Genomic DNA, 22,187 nt, shown 5'->3' with positions numbered 1-22,187 from the left:
CCAGCTGTGGTCCAGCTGTGGTCCAGGTGTCCTCTCTCTCTAACTCACTCACTCATTCGTTCTCTGCTCAGGCTGTGAGTGTACAGACTGGAGACGACCATATTTAATGTAATCTATTACTTATGGGACACATTTAAATTTCACAGAGCAGCAGAATATCAGCTGAGCTCCAGTCACACAAACACAACAGAAGTGGGTTTAAGGTGGAAGCTGGATCCAGGTCAAACCCACCAATAGAAACTCTTCTCTCATGCATCGGCGTAGGCCACGCCCATTAAGTGAAGTTAAATTCACAAGCAAAACTTTTGAAGAGTCAAGAAAAAGTTTTGAACTCACAACCAGAGGAGAGATTTAGAAACAAATGATCTGTTTGTTTTATTGTCACTGACGGTCTGTAGAGCTCAAATCTCTGTTTTGGGAGCAAATCTGTTCTTTTTGATTGATGAATAAAGAAACACATTTCTCTCTCTCTCTATACATACATACATATATATATATATATATATATATATATATATATATATATATATACACACACACATATATATATATATACATATACATACATACATACATACATATATATATATATATATATATATATATATATATATATATATATATATATATATATATGTATGTATGTATGTATGTATATATATATATCATAGTAGAGATTGAAATCCAGTAGGATTCATAATCCTACTAGGACAGATAGGAATTTTAGTTTGTCCTAGGACACACACACACACAGTATATACACACACATCAGTAACACAAACATCCAAACAGGCCAAATCAATGTAAACTGTAGAACAAACACACACATTCCTCTGCCCCTGCAGGACAGATTTACCTTAAATCATGCACCTGAACTAAAATAATTGAACACATATTGGTCCCTGGCCAGCTGACCAGCTGACCAGCTGACCACTGCGGTCATCAGGGAAGATGGCAGGATTGTCCCAGTCCATGTGAGATCCCTCCCTCCCTCCCTCCCTCCCTCTCCTCCCTCAGGCCACATTGTGGAGGACAGTCCAGACCACAGTGATGTCACATGACCTCAAAGGGCGGAGCCTTAAGGGGTGAAGACAGTGAAAGTGTTCCTTCAGGAGGTCAAAGGTCATTTGGATCCTGGTCCTGGTCCTGGTCTGGACATGACTGTAGGCCTGATGTGGTTCAGGGGGTCTGTGTATGGGGTCAGGAGAAAAGGATGGTAGGCAGACCCCCTGTCCCCCAGGCAGACCTCCTGTCCCCCAGGTAGACCTCCTGTCCCCCAGGTGGACCCCCTGTCCCCCAGGTAGACCCCCTGTCCCCCAGGCAGACCCCCTGTCCCCCAGGTAGACCCCCTGTCCCTCGTAACTGCAGTTCCATTCTGGACACAGATCTGATGTAAACAGTGGTTCTGGTTCTGGTTCTAGTTCTGGTTCTGGTTCTGGTTCTGGTTCTGGTTCTGAACAGAGGCTGTGGTTCACCTTGTGATCAGCGACAGATTCCAGAGGTCTGATAGACTCAGGAGTCATGGACAGAACCAGAACCAGAACCAGACCACAGAGACACAGCACTGATGCCAGTCAGCATGGACCATCTGAAATGATCAGATGAAGAATCTGAACCCAAACCCTGAACAGTGTTCATGAACCCATCCAGGTCCAGACCTCCTGCAGTGTCAGTTCACAGATGAATGTTCTCTGTATCTGACCTTTAACTGATTTATCTGCATTTGTTCTACTATTATCTTCTGTAGTTTGTATGTGATCAGTATAAATCAGATCTTCTCCTATATTTAACTCACTGCTCCTGCAGATGTTCATTACAGCTCAGATTCCAGTTGATGGTTCTTCATCAGAAACAGATCCAACTGAATAAACAGTGTCTGTTTCAGTCCAGTCTGTCCTGAACTGAACATAAACCCAGTGTGTCCGTCCACTGGAACTGATCCAACTGCATGGGTTTGACTGGACAAGCAATGGTGGAGAAGATGACAGTGTTTCCATGGTAACTACGGCGCCTCTGAACATCCAAATATGGTCATATCTGATGACCATGAGAAGATGCAGAACTGTATTTGACACCAGTTATTGACATGGATGAACAGGATGGAACAGTTCAGATCAGTAGATGGTTTTGTTGGTGGTGGATGTTTGTTTTTTTATGGGTTCATGAACAGTTTCATAAAGTCCTGAATCCTGATCAGAGAAGCTGATTTGTCCCAAAGGTAAATGGACTGAAGTCAGTGAGTCCATGTGTTCCTCAGTTCTTCAGTCTGATGCAGGTCCATCTCCATCTCCAGTCAGTTGTTCTTCTAATTCCACAGCTGTTCTCACAGATGTTGCTTCACTCTGTGGCTGTAGTTGTGATGGTTTCAGTGGAACAGTCAGTGTGTGTGTGTGTTCTCCTTCCTCATTCAGGTGTTCTGCACTCCTTTACTTCTGTCTCCGCTTGGTTTTCTAACTGTGCTGCTGTTGTCTTTCTTTTCCATTCGCTCCTTTACTTCCTCGTTAGACAAAATGAGGAGTTTTGTGTCTAATGGGGTAAAGTCTGCTGCTCTGGTTGCCATGGTGAATCTGTGATCGATGTCAGGGTCTGTTGAAGAAGCTGAGTGCTCACACTTCTCCAGGATGAGTTCCACCTGCTGATGAACCTGGGTCTGTTCATCCTGGTTTAGTCTGAGTCAAACTGATCACATCTGGACACTCGTGTTTTGGATTGGGTGAGCGTGGTTTAGCCAGTTTTCCTGGACGATGGAATCCTAGTTTTGTGAAACAGGCCCCAGGAAACTAAACCAGAGTTGGACAATAACTGTGTTTATTCTTATTTTATTAGTATCAGTGTCGTCTGTTCGTCTTTCAGACAGGGGAAGCTCATTGTTGGCTTACATAAAAAAAAAGAAAAAAAAGTCAAGTTATTTAAACATAGATTCGTCCTCCGTTCCTTTTTAAGAAAATGCTCAGTGACCTTATTGTACCAAGTAAACAAAAAAGGTTGAAACTATGTTCAGTGTACCAGTTAGTCCAGTGCTTCTGTTTTCTTCCAGGTCAGTAAATGAACAGTTCATTTGGTTTCTGTGATTTCGCAGCAGAATGTGTGACGGTATTAAACTGAACTGTGTCAGTGAAGGAGCAGATCTGAAAACAGCTGTCAATCAAACCACATTCAGCCTTCGGACCCGCCCTCTGATTGGAGCACGGAAGCTCAGCGTCCGACCCGGCCGAGCTCCGCCCACAGCTCCATTCACCCCCAGAGACGCTGAGCGTCCGGGGGCGGGACAACACGGTGTCATTTATGCAACGCTGATCCAGTTTAGAGTCAGTTTAAAGCAGTTCCACTCAGTCCCATTGAAGTGCATGGACGCTGAGCGTCTACGGACAAATGCACTGAGCAGAGATGGAATGAACAAACACAGACATGGGAATGGAGGAGAAGTGAACAACATCCAGTCCACTGATCTGGGATCAAACTGATTCTGAACCAACTGGTCTGAGAGATGAACGTGTTCCAACACATTTGGAGTCAATGAAATGAAAACAACTGAACAGATTTGAGCATTTAATGGGAGTCATTTTAGGGGAAGTTCTGCAGGGAGCACCCTGGTGGTCGGACCTGAACCCGGTCTAACACCTGAACCACCAAACACCATCATCAAATCCAGGAAAATGACTGTTAGGAATAAAAGGAGGTTTGGTGGATGCGGTGCGTTCAGGGCCCGTGGGAACTCCTGAAAACTCCAGTCCTAAACATTTAATATGAACTCAAATCAAACTGAGCAGTAGAGGGACTATTTGTCTCAGCGGAGGAGTCTGACTGCACTGCGGCTGCGCCTCAAACTTGTGTAGATCTTAATACGCTGCACAAATTGTCCTGAAATGTAGTTTTAAAAACATTAGAAGAAAGTACAGAAGAAGATGGATTGAACTATGTATGAAGAAGGAGAGAAGATGAAGTGAACGAACCAGAAGAGAACGGAACTAGGTCCAGCGGCGGAGGAATACAGTTTGACAGCAGCTCGGCTCAGTTCGGAAGTCCGGTGAGTAGATGCTAACCTGCCTCTACCAGTGGTTTGTGTTCATAATAATGGGATCTATTTTAGAACAGAGTCTATTTAACCCAGTTTGTCCCAGTAGAATATGTTTGTTTTCTACTTTAGAACAGATCTGGACTGAACCGGTGTGGCATAAAATACGGACCTTGTAAAATTTGGACCTATTTGGAATTTGCGCATGCGCGAGCGCAGCCTTACCGGATGTCAGGTTCAGCGAGGCTTATGAAATAAGTACCTTGCGAGTAGAATTGAGCGCTTTTGGGTTAGGGTTAGGGTTAGGATTAGGGTTAGGGTTAGGGTTAGGGTTAGGATTAGGATTAGGGTTAGGGGTTAGGGGTCGCTGAACCTGACATCCGGTAAGGCTGCGCTCGCGCATGCGCAAATTCCAAATAGGTCCAAATTTTACAAGGTCCGTATTTTTCCCACACCGGTTCAATCCGGTCTGACCGCTTATTCAACTGTTAGCTGCGTCACTTAGCTGTTAGCATGAAGAACTGTCAAATATATGAGAAAAAGAGCCGAAAATCCAGCAGAACTCCTGTTGTGTGTCTGTGTCAGGAGTTGAGTCAGTTGTGTGTCTGTTGTGTTCTTTTTCATCCACAATAAGTGCAGTTCCAGTCCTACTGTGTGTGTGTTTGGGACAGTTTTCAGGAAATAGTCTGATCCAGGCTGTTATTATCCTCCCATAGTCACTGGTCTGCCCTGAACACAACCTTATTAACAGGATGGTAAGACTAAAAACTGTCAAAGGAAAAAGTACATGGAATATAAATCAAACTCTGGAGCCTTTTTACCCTGAAGTTCATCAGTTTTTCATCAGGTTTAGGTCAGGTGTAACCCTAGTAGTGTCTCTGGTTACTGCCAATGTATATGAATGGAAATATTGAACCAACATTCAGGTAAAGTCATTTGAAAACAGGTGTTTGTATGGTTGCATGTTAAAATAGAAGAAAGATGTAAATCAGCTCACATGTGCTCACAGCTCTTCTGTGTGTCTGTGTTCATATTAAATCAGTCTCAGTGAATCCAAAGGAACTCTGTGTTGGTAAATGACAGTTGTTCAAATGGACAGGACTTCAGTTCTGTTCAACGTGTTGATGCTCATATGAACTATGTTTTCAGCTCAAAAATGAACCATTTCAGCACAATTAATGCTATATTTTCATGTCACAAATGGACAAGTTCTATTTGAACTGAATTGAGCTGAAAAACAAATCTTCTCTTCTTTTGGATTCCCCAGTTTTTCTTCCCAGATTCTCTCCTCCATATCACATGTTTTATTTGTACAGGTTCAATCTGGAGTATGGTGCTGATCCATCCTGCTTCTGTTCCACCAATACATACATGAAGAATGGCACACAGCACTGTTTACATCATCCATCTATTGCGGCTCAGGGCTCAAAATTAACTTTTTGACCTAGGAGCACTGTGCTCCTAACCCTAAAAAGTTAGGAGCACAGGCTAAAATCTAGGCGCACCACTATTATATAAAAAATTTGGAGAACAAGCAAAACTCTTGGCCATACCAAGTAATATTCCTATATGTATTTAAGCAATGTTAACAACCTAGAATAAAGTATTTGAATAGAGTATGAAAGAAAAAGCTTACATTGACACAGGTGGAAAACAATTGTCAATATGTGGTATATACTTTAGTTGGTTCTTGGAGAAGAAAGACGAATCACACCATTATTTGCAACAACCAACTTTTTTATTTCATGGCCTAAAGGCCCTTAGTCACTGTGGTCTGCACCACGACGCCTGAAGTCAGGCGTCCTTGACCTGGTGCCAGAGTGTAGGTACTTCCTGACCGCTGGCAGTGCATCGAAGTCATGCAGTGTTGGACCATCCGCAGAGATGCGCACGCGAGGGGGCGGGGACTAGATTTTCTGCTTCAGTCAACGGGGCGTGGAGCTTGTTTATTTTCAGCTGACGAGTTACTTCTGCAGCCATTATTCTAGGCGCACGTATTAATTTTCGCTCATTTTTTTATTGGCGCACCGTGTGATCGTAATCTCAAAAACAGTCGCACTACCGAAATTCTCAGGCGCATGCGACCGTAATTCAGTCACAGTCACGAGCCCTGCGGCTGGATCGCAGGGGTAACAGTCTAAGCAGGGATGCCCAGACTCCCCTCTCCCCAGACTCCTCCTCCAGCTCTTCCGGGGCGACCCCGAGGCGTTCTCAGGCCAGCCCAGAGACATAGTCCCTCCAACGTGTCCTGGGTCTTCCCCGAGGTCTCCTCCCGGTGGGACATGCCCGGAACACCTCCCCAGGGAGGAGTCCAGGAGGCATCCGAAACAGATGCCCAATCCACCTCAGCTGGCCCCTCTGGATGTGGAGGAGCAGCAGCTCTACTCTGAGCTCCTCCCTGGTGGCTGAGCTCCTCCCCCTATCCCTAAGGGTGCGCCCAGCCACCCTGCGGAGGAAACTCATTTTGACCGCTTGTGTCTGAGATCTTGTCCTTTCGGTCATGACCCAAAGCTCAGAGTTTTCTAATAATAAGCATTTTTATACAGAAAGAACAATTCTATATTGTTCTTTCCTCTTTAGTCGGATGATAAACTATCCAATAAATAATAGTGCTCCTAGTTTTTGCACAGGGATCATTAGTGTAAACGCTGACATGGCTGCAGAGCATCAGTATGATGGGATCCACAACAACCATGTCACATCCGTCCACTGACACATTTAGTGTTTTTGTGTCAGCTGGGATTGTTTTACATCCACAATACCAACATTTATGAAGAAGAGCACAATTAGCAATAGTAAGTCTATAAGTTTATTCCTAATAAAGTACTGGGACTCACCAGAGCATCATGGGTAATGTCACGTCCGTCCACCAGCAAAAGTTTTCACATACACGTGCTATTCCAAATCCAATATTTATGAAAATAGAGCTTCCACTGTCAGAGAATATCAGTAGTCTGTGCACAAATGGATTAGCATTATTTACACACACTTCTATGCATTGCTTACAATTCATTTATTTATTTTGACAAAAATGGCCACTCATTTGACCCCCTAAGTAAATTTTAGCCGAAATACATCTTACAAGTGAGAGTGAAAAGTCATGAGAGAATGTTAGTTTGCTGTGTGTTTGTGTGCACTCTATAAACCTCATTTCCTCCTAAACCCTGTTGTCTGTAGTTGGACTGTGGTGCACCGCTGTCTCCATTTGGACTCCTCTGCAGAGCCAGGGCTTTTATTACGCTGGGTAAGAAGGATCTATTCAATGACTTCCTGTACGATGGAGTCAGATGTGTAGAATAAATGAAGAATTTATGATGTAAATGTGTGACTGAAATGTTGTCATAAGTGAGTGAGACTTGATTTGGAATGTTTTCTTCCCACATTCCACAGGTCAGGTGTTTGGTTTGCTGAGGTGTACAGACAGAAGATCCTGTCCAAGGCTGGTGAGTCCAAGCCCTAGATCCACTGTGTTGAACGTGAACTGCCTTGGATGAACAGACCTGTGTTCACTGAGCGGTAGGAAGGAGAAACCCACATCCACCTGTTTGTTCTGCACACTCTGTTAGGAGGAAAATACACAAGGTTGATCCTCTAGAACAGAAATAGTGCCCACAAACACTATATGGACTGAAACCCTCAGAGTAACAGTAGTTTGGTTTCCGTAACTTTAATTTTATTTTGGCCCATTACACTTCTTTTCATTTATGTTTTTGTATCATTCACAGTATATTTATGATTGTGAACCTCGTGAATAAGGAAGTCATTTATTACTTCTTTAGACCACTACAGGTCTGTTTTTTATGTGTTCTCATATAGAACAGTTGAACTCAGTTGCTTGTATTGGCCTCATTATTCCTGTCAGCTGTTCCAGTAGCTCAGTGGTTCTCAGTCTGTTCGTGTTGTTCCCCTTTTGGAGGACCATAAATCTCCAGGCCCCCCTCAACCCCAACAACACTGGAACAGTGGAGACATTTTTATTGACAGAAACATCAATATTGTAACAATTCGTTTTGCTTTTCCTGGAATAATTTGTTGTTCAAATTAAAACTAACTCAGGTTTGTGCTTGAATAATACAAATAAACTCAACCAGACTGCTCCAAAACAGTATTTTACAAATAAAAATAGGAAATGCACAATTATGTACAACTAAGACAATAAAGTTTCTTTTTTTTAGTACAAACACATAAAAAAAAAAACGGACCAAATAAACCATAAAATAAAAAAGGACCAAACAAACCATACCATAAAAAGGTCCAAATAAACCATAAAATGAAAAGGGACCAAATAAAGCATAAAGCGAACCACGTCACTGACAGAACTGACATGAAATGAAGGCGGGGCTAACATGGAACCACATCAGAATCAGAAATCCTTTATTAACCCCTGGGGGTAAATGTGTATGTTCCAGTTGGTCCAACACACAGTTAAAGTACAGAAAGAAAGACACTCAAGACCATTGAACCATTTTTCCCTAAATGATGAATGAATGGTGTCTTTTGTGTGTTTGTAACGGTCTGAGTACGGTGACTGAACCCAAATGCAAGACCTGGAAGCAGACGTAAAAGTTTACAGTGTTTTTTAAACACAGGTTTAACTGACAAGTCAAGGATTGTGTTAGAATACAGATTCTTGAGGTTACAGAGTTCAGAGTTCTTCTCAGGGTTTGTGAGGCGGACCGGAGACGGACCCTCACAGCCCGGACCGAAAATACACATCGGGTATCCGACTAGGGGAGAGCAGAGGGATGTCAGAAAACAGACCAGGTCATACACGGTGAGGCAAACGGATAGGCAACAGTGCATTGGGATTAGACTAGCTCACGTACCAGAAAAACAGGCAAAAGGTCGAACACACGTTGAGGCAACAGCAGCAGAGGTACAGACAGGGGTAAACACAGGGCTTAAATACACAAGAGGGAGGGAAGACAATGAGACACAGGTGGAGCAAATCAGGGCGGGGACAGGTAATCACACACAGGTGGAAATGATTAGGGAAAGGAAGCAAAGACACCAGACATGACACATGAGGAGAACTGAACAAAATAAAACAGGAAGTGACAGACAAAACGCACAAGACAGACAAAACCAGATTAATGTCTGGTGGCAGATGTGACAGTGTTGGCCTGTTTATTTCTCAGTGTAATTCCAAACACAGGCACCATCCTACACAGACTGATCTGACTGATTACCTAAGCTAGCCAATCACTGTCTACGGTGACTGGCATGGTGCCAAATCCACATTGATTTCCTCTAGATTTATGATATATGTATTATTCTTATTATTCTATTCTTATTCTTATTATTTTATTCTTCTTTTCTCCTGTATACAGTACAGGCCAAAAGTTTGGACACACCTTCTCATTCTTCACATTTTCTTTATTTTCATGACTATTTACATTGTAGATTCTCACTGAAGGCATCAAAACTATGAATGAACACATGTGGAATTATGTACTTAACAAAAAAGTGTGAAATAACTGAAAACATCTCTTATATTCTAGTCTCTTCAAAGTATCCACCCTTAGCTCTGATGACTGTTCTGCACACTCTTGCCATTCTCTTGATGAGCTTCCAGAGGTAGTCACCTGAAATGGTTTCCTAACAGTCTTGAAGAAGTTCCCACAGATGCTTAGCACTTGTTGGCCCTTTTGCCTTCACTCTGCGGTCCAGCTCACCCCAAACCATCTCCATTGGGTTCAGGTCCGGTGACTGTGGAGGCCAGGTCATCTGGCGCAGCACTCCATCACTCTCCTTCTTGGTCAAATATCCCTCACACAGCCTGGAGGTGTGTTTGGGGTCATTGTCCTGTTGAAACATAAATGATGGTCCAACTAAACGCAGACCGGATGGAATGGCATGTCACTTCAGGATGCTGTGGTAGCCATGCTGATTCAGGTTGCCTTCAATCTTGAATAAATCCCCAACAGCGTCACCAGCAAAGCACCCCCACACCATCACACCTCCCCCTCCATGCTTCACGGTGGGAACCAGGCATGTAGCATCCATCCGTTCACCTTTTCTGTGTCGCACAAAGACACGGCGGTTGGATCCAAAGATCTGAAATTTGGACTCATCAGACCAAAGCACAGATTTCCACTGGTCTAATGTCCATTCCTTGGGTTTCTTGGCCCAAATAAATCTCTTGTGTTTGTTGCCTCTCCTGAGCAGTGGTTTCCTAGCAGCTGTTTGACCATGAAGGCCTGATTCACGCAGTCTCCTCTTAACAGTTGTTGTAGAGATGTGTCTGCTGCTAGAGCTCTGTGTGGTATTCATCTGAGCTGCTGTTAATTTGCGATTTCTGAGGCTGGTGACTCAGATGAACTTATCTTCAGCATCAGAGGTGACTCTTGGTCTTCCTTTCCTGGGGCGGTCCTCATGTGAGCCAGTTTCGTTGGAGCGCTTGATGGTTTTTGCGACTGCACTTGGGGACACATTCAAAGTTTTTGAAATGTTCTAGACTGACTGACCTTCATTTCTTAAAGTAATGATGGCCACTCGTTTGTCTTTACTTAGCTGATTGGTTCTCGCCATAATATGCATTCTAACAGTTGTCCAATAGGGCTGTCAGCTGTGCATCAACCTGACTTCTGCACAACACAACTGATGGTCCCAACCCCATCAATAAGGCAAGAAATTCCACTAAGTAACCCTGACAAGGCACAGCTATGAAGTGGAAACCATTTCAGGTGACTACCTCTGGAAGCTCATCAAGAGAATGCCAAGGGTGTGCAAGGCAGTCATCAGAGCTAAGGGTGGATACTTTGAAGAAACTAGAATATAAGAGATGTTTTCAGTTATTTCACACTTTTTTGGTAAGTACATAATTCCACATGTGTTCATTCATAGTTTTGATGCCTTCAGTGAGAATCTACAATGAAAATAGTCATGAAAATAAAGAAAATGCGAAGAATGAGAAGGTGTGTCCAAACTTTTGGCCTGCACTGTATATTGTGTGGATTGTAACCTGAAGTAGACTAAACTGTGGTGTTACACACTCCGGTTCAGTGCGTGGCCATCTGCACCTTTGAATGCTGGGTAAACTGATTTCAACGTTCTCTCCAGTTGTATGATCAGCTGATTTCCTCATCAGGTTGAATATTTACTAACTATAGCCAAAGTTAGCTGTAGGGTATTGGAATACAGTTCAAATGAAGTTAGTCAAATGTCCTCTACACTTCTGTTTCTGTGGAAAATGGACGTCCTGGTGCCTTCATGTTTGTGGAGCTGCCTTGAGTTGACTTTAAATACTGCCCAAAATAACCCAGTATCCTATGTTTAAGTGGGTCGTGTAATTTCCACTAAGGTACACATAACATTTTTACTACTCAGTCTCACATTCAAGTGATGCTAAGTGCTGATAAATGACTGATTCCAGGTCAGTTGTAGAGGACTGTGGCCTTGGACGTCATGTGTCCAATAGTTGTAGGTGTGTAAGGTCCATCTGACAGAACAGTGACCATGTGACCTACTTGAAGTCCAAAGCACATGGGTTCCACACCTGTCACTGTGGGCGTGTCTGCTTCTGTTGGACTGAGGAGTGGCTTTCATGTGGAAAACGTGGATGAACCAGTGAGTCCACATTAATGCCTAACATTCCAGAGGTCAGATGATGTTGGAGGCGTGTCACCTGGTTCAAACAAACCCACAGACACAGAAGAAAGAGGAACAGCAGCTTCATTTAACAGCAGACACAGCATCAGGCATGAAAAAGCACTGAAAAGAAGAGACAGTTCAACAAGAATTAAACAGGAACTCCAGTGGTGTGAGACTGATCACAGGAAAATACAGGAAATCCAAAAAAAGGAAGGAAATGAACAAGAAAAGGAAGGAAATCCTGAGGGGACAGTGTCTTCAAACCAGGATCCACAGCAGCTGATGAGTCCAACAGTCCAAACCCTGACTGGATTTAGGACCCAACTGGTCTGTGGGACTGACACAAACTGGTTTGTCTTGTGTGTCATAACAAACACAGCAGGTCCACTCTGTCCTGACATGACCTCCACTCCTCCCCTGTAGATCTGACAGTTTACAGGTGGGCGGAGCCAACAGGAGGTGGATCTAGACAGCAGACAGGAAACACTGCACAGGTGAAACAGATCAGAGCTCAAACTGCTTTGACTCACTGAAACTGAACCAGTCGTTGAGACACGAAGCAGAAATGGAGCAGAAAGGAGTGCAGCTGAGTCAGGAAACAATTTCCTGTTGGATCTGTTTGGATCTACTGAAGGATCCGGTGACTATTCCCTGTGGACACAGCTACTGTGGGTCATTCCATGTCAGATCACCCAATGAGTTAAACCCTACCTCCTCCAAATTCAATGAAAATTGGTTTATAGGTAAATCCTAGCCAGAAAAGCCAAATTTTCAAATTTTAGCAAAATCGGACCAACGGTTTTTGAGATATCGCCATTTCTTTTTTTCACTTTTTTGCGAAAAAGGGCGTGGCCGCCAAATTTTAAAGTGCTGTATCTCGGCAACCAGTGGTCCGATTTTCAAAAATAAAGTATATTTGTGAAGGGGAGATCATAAGGAATCTAAATACATCATTGGTTTTATCTTTTAAGTGATATATCTCATCATGACCTTTTGACCTATATTTCGACCTTGAAATTGACAATTTGGGACAAATGACCCCGCAACGACTTTTCCTGAAAATTGTAGCCCAACATGTTGCCTACAACATATGAAGAAACTGGAGAGGTAATATTTTTCATTTTGAAGCAGCATCAGTTTGAAATGTGCATTACCACAGCTAAAAGTCCTACTCCTGTACATTCCATGTACATCCGTACACACAATTCAACACATTTCACACATTATATGCTTACCACATGGTTAACATGTTCTCTGTCTCTACACTACTAACAAGACAACTCAAAACCACTTGCTTGCAGTAGTGCATGCTATTCTCAACTGAAACTTTATTCAAAAATATCTAGAATACAAGTCAGGGGTCACATGACCTAACCCACTTAAACTGCAGACCATATGTCTGCCACTAAATTTCCCTCAGCCTTTGATGTCTGTTAACTGCAGACCTCAAGTCTGCCCTAAATTACATCATACACAAGAATGTGAATCTTGTACACTGTCTTTCATATCTGTATTTCTATTATATTTATATATATATATATTATATTATGGATTCTAAAGCAATGTTTGAATACTGTGTCAAGAATATCCCTGGAATCTCCTTCTTTCATGTCACACAAGATGAAGTCGCTGCCAACGAAGAAAACCTCAAACCTCGATTCCAGTTAGCAAGGACTATCAAAGGCACTCTGCAGTATCATCGTTTTGTACCTGTCTCCCTCACTCAGATTAAAGCCTTTAAACTCTCTGAGCAGGACAGTCCTCCAGATTTGGTACAAATCCAAGACGCCAACAATAAAACATGTACACCCAGGGTCATGCAAATTCCCTTGGAAATAAAACAGCAGAATTTCGTCTGCTGTATGTACAATGAACATCCGTGGATCGGACTAGTTGACGAAATTTCTGAGGAATTCGGTGACTACCACATCAAATTTATGCATCCATCTGGACCTGCTAAAACCTTCCATTGGCCATCAAGGGATGACCAATGTTGGATTCCGGAGTCGGATATTCTATGTGTGATAACTGCTCCGTACCTAACCTCCTCCTCTACTAGAAACTATTGCCTCTCTTCAGACATGTCATTACATAAAAAGACTAAAGACACTGGATTTTCCATATTAAGACTGATAATTGGCATATATTTTCTCTTGACTTTGTGAATATGTGATGTACATGGATAATACATGGTTTATGTACACAGAATACAGGGATGATCATTTTAGTGGCAAGTATGTCTCATTCTAATTGATATTGCTTCAAAATGAAAAATATTACCTCTCCAATTTCTTTATATGTTGTAGGCAACATGTTGGGCTACAATTTTCAGGAAAAGTCGTCGCGGGGTCATTTGTCCCAAATTGTCAATTTCAAGGTCAAAATATAGGTCAAAAGGTCATGATGAGATATATCACTTAAAAGATAAAAGTAATGATGTACTTAGATTCCTTATGATCTCCCCTTCACAAATATACTTTATTTTTGAAAATCGGACCACTGGTTGCTGAGATACAGCACTTTGAAATTTGGCGGCCACGCCCTTTTTCACAAAAAAGTGAAAAAAAAAGAAATGGCGATATCTCAAAAACCGTTGGTCCGATTTTGCTAAAATTTGAAAATTTGGCTTTTCTGGCTAGGATTTACCTATAAACCAATTTTCATTGAATTTGGAGGAGGTGGGGTTTAAAATGTCATTTTTTTGGGGTGATTTGACATGGAATGATCCCTGTATGAGCTGTATTCAAACCCAGTGGGATGGAGAGGACGGGAAGAACCTCCACAGCTGCCCTCAGTGCAGACACACCTTCATACCCAGGCCTGTCCTGGTCAAAAACACCATGTTGGCAGATTTAGTGGAACAGCTGAAGAAGACTGGACTTGGAGCTGCTGCTGCTGATCGCTGCTACGCTGGAGCTGAAGATGTGGTCTGTGATGTGTGCACTGGGAGGAAACTGAAAGCTGTCAAGTCCTGTATGGTGTGTTTGGTCTCCTACTGCCACAAACACCTTCAGCCTCATCATGAATCTGCCGCCTTTAAGAAACACAAGCTGGTGGATCCGTCGGAGAAGCTCCAGGAGAACGTCTGCTCTCATCACGGTGAGGTGATGAAGATGTTCTGCCGCAGTGATGGTCAGTGTATCTGTTATCTGTGCTCTGTGGAAGAACATAAAGGCCACGACACAGTGTCATCTGCAGCAGAAAGGACTGAGAGGCAGAAGGAGCTGGAGGTGAGTCGACAGAAAATCCAGCAGAGAATCAAAGACAAACAGAAAGATGTGAAGGCGCTTCAACAGGAGGCGGAGAACATCAGTCGCTGCGCTGACGAAGCAGCGGAGAAGAACCGCAAGATCCTGACCGAGCTGATCCGACTGATGGAGGAAAGAAGGAGCGATGTGGAGCGGCAGATCAGATCCAAGGAGGAAACTGAAGTGAGTCGAGTCAAAGAGCTGGAGTGGAAGCTGGAGCAGGAGATGACTGAGCTGAGGAGGAAAGACGCTGAGATGGACAAACGGGCACACACACACCAGCACAACCAGTTTTTACTCCAGTATCCATCAGTGTCCACACTCAGAGAAGATCCAGACTCATCCCACGTCCACGTCCGTCCTCAGAGTTACTTTGAGGATGTGACCACAGCTGTGTCAGAGCTCAGAGAGAAACTCCAGCTCAGTCTGACAGAAGAACGGACCAACATGGAACTGAGCATCAGTCAAACACAGGTTCTACTAGAACCAGAACCACAGACCAGAGCAGGATTCTTACTAGAACCAGAACCACAGACCAGAGCAGGATTCTTACTAGAACCAGAACCTCAGACCAGAGCAGGATTCTTACAATATTCATGTCGAATCACACTGGATCCAAACACAGTGAATGAATATCTGTCACTGTCTGAGAAGAATAGAAGAGTAACATATATGAGACAAAAACAGAACTGTCCTGATCATCCAGACAGATTCAGTTTCTGGTATCAGGTCCTGAGCAGAGAGAGTCTGACTGGTCGATGTTACTGGGAGGTGGAGTGGAGGGGGGTGATGGACCCTGTAATGAATGTCAGTTTGGATCAAATGACAAGTCTTGGGTTTTAGAATGTACCAATAACTCTTTTCGTCATAATAGTGTCTGGTCTTCTGTCCCAGGTCCAGTTTCCTCCAGAATCGGAGTGGACCTGGATCACACAGCAGGTATTCTGTCCTTCTACAGCGTCTCTGAAACCATGACTCTGATCCACAGAGTCCAGACCACATTCACTAAACCTCTGTACGCTGGACTTTGGCTTTTGAATGTTGGATCCACTGCCCACTTTCCTAAACTCCATTAAACTCATCGTTGACTTTGATCCAGTCGATCAGATCAATCTTTTCGTATCTGTCTCGAAACCACACGACAGAAAAACAGATCAACTTTTTTTTTTTTCCTGAACTCACAATCCAGATTTGGTTCCATTCAGACTTTTTTTGTGAGGATTCTAATAGTCCAGTGTGTGTGACGGTCAACCAGCCAATAGTGTGTTTGTAGACCCATCTGTGATGTTCACACAGCTGTCATCAACTGAGGAGCACACAACCAGACTGATGGTGTCTGTGCTTTGGACCGAGTCAAACAAAGTGGAGCCGTTTTTCCACTTTGGACCAGTTGAGTTCAAATCCACTGTTCTGTCCTGTTTCCTACAGAAGAAGCATGGACGTGGATTTGGAGACGACCGCAGAAGCGGAGATCATGAACCGACTCAGACGGAGGCGGAGCTCATGCACGGAAACCTGTTCATCTGATTGAGTTCATTCTGTTCCATCTGAGCATGTGCGAGAAAAGAGAACTGAGACAAAACACAAGTGATTTAGTCAAACATGAGCTGAAGACCAGAACAGGAAGTTGGATTCTATCGTCACTACGTATGTACAAACCCCCGAAGAAATCCAGTAATGGACTGAAACACGGGTTTTCCATGATTTCTGAAGTGCATGTAAACGCATCGTATCTGATTATTCCATTTATCTGATTATTAACAGTTATTGGGTTTTTTTTATGGTGGTGTAAACGGGCTGAAACTGTTGGATGATCCAGTTCAATAGATAGATGTCCACCATCTTAGAAAATGGACACATTTGTCCTTAAAGCCTGAGGCGTGACTTAGTTCAATGACGTCGAAAATACTGATGTTGTAAAAATGAGAACACTGTAAGAAATGATTCATGGGGTTAGGAAGTTAAGCTTCAAATCAAGAGCTTTTTCTGCTTCAGAAATGAAGTTTGTTACATGTACGCATTGTAATCATTTGATTACAGTTGTTTTATTAAGTTGGTCTAAATGAAAAATAAGGAAACAGTCTTAACTTAGAAACATATGGATTTTGAACAGACATTTGTGTCTTAACTTACCATAGAAGTAGATTCAGTTAGTTCATCTTAAAACTCTTTTCAGCTTCCTTTAAAAGCTGAGTACAAAGTTGATGTGCCAGACCACGCCTACCACGAGAAACGGAGGGAAGCACCGAAAGAAATGGGAGAAACACGATTTTACACCGAACTTTACTAAACTTTAAGGCTTGATAAGTAGAATTTAGCTTTGTTTTATTCACAACAGCTAATAACTATCAAATCAAACGACAAGAAATGGTTTTTATGCCACACTTAAAGTCTTTTCCTCAGCTAGAGGTGGGAACGTTTAAGCTAGTAACGTAAGACTTTTAGCTAAGTGATGTGGCAATTTAAAAAATAATCAGGAAAATGAACAAAAATAAAATTAATCATGAAATGAATGAAATAATCAACAAAATGAAAAAAAAAAAAAAATCAACGTGAGTAAAAATGACCAATTGTGAATTTCCAGATGGTCTCTGTCCAATGGATCAATAAAGTTCTATAGAATCTAATCAACAAGTGGAACAAAAATGAACAAAATAATCAAGAAAATTAACAAAGAATTAAAAAATTAAGCAATTGTGCAGCCAAATACACAAAATGAGCAACAGTATGAACAAATAGGCTGGTAATGTTTAAGCTAATTCAAGTTTAAGTTGACTTTATTTGTACCCGTGGGTAGACTTGTTTGCAGCAAGCTTTCGCTCACTGCCGGTTGCTGTGTGCGCAGGTGCCCAACGCAAATCCTTCGAAAATTGCAGTAAAGAACAGAAGATAATGCAAAGCACAAATATAAGACATCATACAGTTTCACACAGTACACGTGGACACATGCTGGAATTTTTTCATGGATTTGAAGGGAGTTGGAGGGACAGCGTGAACATTAAGGCAGACAGCAGACGTGAAAATGGGACAATGGGGGTAGGGGAGATGCATGGACTGTGTAATAATTATGGAATGTGTGTGCAAAGATAGAGACTCCAGTGGGGTCACTCTGTCCTTTTCAGTTCAGTTCTTATCAGTTCTTATCAACCCCACTGTTGTCCTGGCCATGGAAGATGTTTTGACTGTAGGGGGAGTAGATTGAGAAGAATATGCTGCTTCCTCAGCTCTCAGGGGAAAACAATTTAGGCCATGGGGGAAGCTTGATTACTGCATGAATTCAGTATAACTTAATTTGGTTATACCTGGCCTCAGCATTCCTTAGCATCTTCGACCAGTAAGGTCTCTACCCAGTCCCTCGATCTTCTCTTTCAGTCCAGCAGATTGACGGAGCCCCTCCACGGTTGCCCTCAATCCCTCTGCAGACTGACCCGTGATGTAATCCAACTTCTTATACGAGTCCGCAGCCCGTCCGGCCAGGTCTCGCACACTCTCCCCCGTCTGCATCACCGCCCGTTGTAATTCCTTCACATTATCTCTCACCGCTCCGAAGTGCTTCTCAATTTCCACCGACAGCACCGGGGTCTCTTTGCATGCTGCTGTCTTACTGATTTTGCGATAGATCAGGGCCATTCCAAGACCAATCAGAAGGTGTCCCGCTATCATAAGTCCCAGTAGGTAGATATCTTCGATGTCCTCCACCGACAAGGCAGACAGACAGACCACCCTCCACTTGTCCCAAGCGTCCCGGGTGGATCCGGCTGCAGCTGTCCCATCAGGGCAGGCGGGCTCCCCAGGACCATTCTTCCTTGATGAAAAAATTGTGTCAATTACGCTGAGTGACCAGTTGGTCAATTCCATGTTTGCTGTTCGAGAGCTCAACAAGCAGGGGATTTAAAAGTAAAGTAAGTCGGACGAGACACTGCACGGCCAAGCAGAGTGGGGGAAGCAGGAAAAAAAACAGCAGATAGTAGAGCTCAGAAAAACACGTCCACTCTCTTCGAAGGACAGGAAGGAAAACTATTAGTAACATAAGACTATTAGCTAATTGCTGTAACAGGTCGTCCACAACATTAGTCTGGTTAGATTTGGTTTTACAGAAGCTGAATGGTGTTATGGTTTTTAACTGGCACTGAATTTCTGCAAGAGTAGTTTGAATTATTCAAGGACTGGATAATACAAGTTTTGCTCCTTTCTAATTTAAAATTGCAGTTTATATTGTGGCGTGTTTGCTGCATTGCATTGTGGGTATTGGGTCTATTGTTGAAAATGTGTTATTTTTCTGTGCAGGGGTTCAGCAGGGTTATGGTGTGGGTGTTCATTTGGAGTTAATGTGTGCATGATGATGTTTCTTGGCCTTTGTGTTTTTATTTGTGTATTTTTCTAGAACTGCACCATGAGTCAGAGCCATAGGCTAAACAGTGCCTTTCCTTTTGATCCACTTTTGAATTGATCTGGTTCATTGTTGTCCCTCATTGACTGACATATGTATGTAGTCTAGTGTTATTTCAGTCATGGAGACTATACTGTGGTGTGGTACTGAAATGTCAACATGTAGATAGCTCTGGAAAATGGGATGCATGATGATAGAATAAACAGTTTGATCATGAAACTGGAAGATCAATGTGTAATTAGTTCGGACATACAGAAATAAGTTCGGCCTACTCACAAAACTAAGGGAACTATGTGCATGGACGTTGTTGAATAGAATAAAAATCAAACAGTAAGTCAGTGTAACTAAATGGAGTAGTTTTTACACAATTAAAATTAAGTTGATTCGACTTAATTAAGCTTATAGAGTAAAAAGCAAATCATGTTGTTTGTACTTCAGTAATAGAGTTTGCTGAACTAGAGAAGTCTTGTGGCATTTACACAATTATGGCCAAGTTGAAATAACTGAAAAGATTCATGGAAATTGGTTCATCAGTTTTTTACGTTGAGTCAGCAGATCATTTTTTAGAGTGAAGATGTAATATTAGGAGAATGATCAGTCATCACATAATGGGGAAGTTTATGGAAAAAAGAGGATTTGTGCATAAAAATATGAATAAAAATAAAAAGAAACAGTTTTGTCTGTGAGTTCTAAGACTTAAAATAAAGCGTTATTTCCCAACAGACGTTAAGGGTCCATCAGATCCACATTTGGACCCCATATGGCAGGGATTAAAGTTCTCCGTCACCACGACGGATTTCCGTCAAATGGAAAAATTGAGGGGGGAAAAAAGTCATATTGAAGTAACTTCCCCACGTGTTTGGCGAGTCCAGTCAGCACCACGATCCTGTCCTGGGTCTGCTGTCCTGGGTCTGCAGGTGTTTAACACAGGCTCAGGGGGCTGATAGGTTTAACAGTGATGATAATAAGATGAATTCTTTATTTTTATGTCGGGAGGACAGATTGATGACTATTCATCTTTGGAAGGAAACGCTGCTTATTCTGTGCCTCGGAAACACATGGACAAGTTCAGCTTTACCGAAGTTCAGCCTCCAGACGCTAACTTTAGTTTAGTGCTAACAAGTAGCTTTCATTATGAAAGAACCACAGCGAAAAGGGAAGAAGACAGAACTGATCTGCATGGACCTTCAAGTTTGGGTTCATAGCTGATCTCCTCTTGCCGGTATATGACTAGTGTGTGTGTGTGTGTGTGTGTGTGTGTGTGTGTTTGTGTGTATGTGCCCTTCCCGTGCGTGCGGCTGTGCGCGCCACGGCCTTACGCGGTTACACGCCCGACTGCATAAGTGCTTTATTTGGACCCGTTTAGCATCTTATTTCTATCTGTGTGGTACAGTACGAAGATAAAACTGAATGAATGAGGAACACCCTTGGTATTTGCAAAGCCACTGTATTTGAAATCCCCTCAGAGAGGATCTGGAACGGAATATAATTTCTGTTTCAGTTGACATAATTTCTTCCAATCAAAAGAGAACATGATATTGGCGGGAGGGGGTTGTGGACGCAGGTTTGACGACGTACAGATTATTTTGGCTAGCATATACGACATCATGGACACGTTTGTAGAGGAAGGTGCTGAAGTGGGAACTATTGAGAGATGCGTGAAAAATAGATGGAGGTGGGCGTGGCTTGATGAGAAGGGAGACGATGGAACTCCAATTAGATCATGGAGCAAAAAAATGAAGCAGCCTGGTGCGTGCATGTGCGGAGTTTGCCACAAGAAAATTCTGTATGAGTTGGTTAGGGTTACTTTTACACAGACATTTTCCCCAGAATTCATGTGCTGTAGGAGTTGGAGTTATGTTTTAGGAGTTCCTAAATTGTTAATTAAAAAGTTTTTCACTCATTTTTTGCAGTAAGGTTTTCTTCTAGTTATTATTTTCACTTGCTTCACAGGTTTTCATACCCTTTAAAATTAACCACAGAGCACCAAAATTGACCTGAAACTTTAAAAAAATTTTCTGGGGGAGGACCCCCAGACCCCCCACCAGTACCACTCATGACATTTTTTCTCTCCATGTTACTAATCTTCTACACCTGTACACTCTCCCATTCAGTGGGTTTTACAGTATTGCCAAATTTGACTATAGAAACTTGTACGCTATAGTAGTATTGTATTGCATCATTTTTAATAGTGGCCAATGATTTTGACCTGAAGAAAATTTTCAGTCAGATGAAAAATTTTTGCTTTAATCCCTGCCATATGGACAAGTCCAGTCCAGTGGAAAAGTCCAGGTCCAACATTCTGTTTGTTGGTTTAGTAAAGTTCCAATGTCCACACATATGCATTTGTCTGGATTTAGATCCAATCTGATGGATGTGAAGGATGAACAGCAGGAAAAAACACAGTTTAATGGAAAAAAACAGCTTCTATAAACCACAGGGGTCGTATTTAGTGTGACCTTTGACCTTTACATGTCTATAAGCCTTTAGTTCAGACAGTGGTGGTCCGTCAGGGCCTGCAAGGCCTTCTCTGCTGGCCTAAAAAAATATCTGAATCACAGACTGATGTTAATTATATTTTGTCCATGAATACTTATTCAATAATTCCAAATGCTCTGTCCACTTCCTTTCAGAGTTTTTCCTCTGGTTGTGCTGCTTCCACACATGGATTTTCATATTAAAGAATTTAACCAATCACATTTCAGCCATCATTTGTTGCCAGGCAGGGTCACAGTCACAGTAGTCTGCCTGGAGGGTTTCACAGTCAGTTCTGCAGGCCCTCTACAGCAAAGCATAAGTCTCGATGAAACTGTTGCTTCAACCAATCAGATTTTGAGTTGGCGAACCCAAAGCCCTCTAGCAGGTGTACGGTGACGTCAGCGTATTCACACCCTGTGATTGGATAGTCAGAGAGCGAGCTAGCCAAAGCTAGCAAACTGCA

General features: G+C 42.6%; 1 pseudogene; it reads left to right on the top strand.

Annotated features, from left to right (window-relative positions):
* The first annotated feature begins 11,673 nt into the window (after positions 1-11,673).
* LOC115414919 (tripartite motif-containing protein 16-like) lies at positions 11,674-19,117 on the top strand (annotated as a pseudogene).
* Positions 19,118-22,187: the final 3,070 nt, after the last annotated feature.

This window comes from Sphaeramia orbicularis, chromosome 24 (assembly GCF_902148855.1).
Source record: "Sphaeramia orbicularis chromosome 24, fSphaOr1.1, whole genome shotgun sequence".
In the NCBI taxonomy this organism is placed as follows: Eukaryota; Metazoa; Chordata; class Actinopteri; order Kurtiformes; family Apogonidae; genus Sphaeramia; species Sphaeramia orbicularis.
The sequence above is the reverse complement of the archived record's forward strand: the minus strand, read 5'-3'. Positions and strand labels throughout refer to the sequence as shown.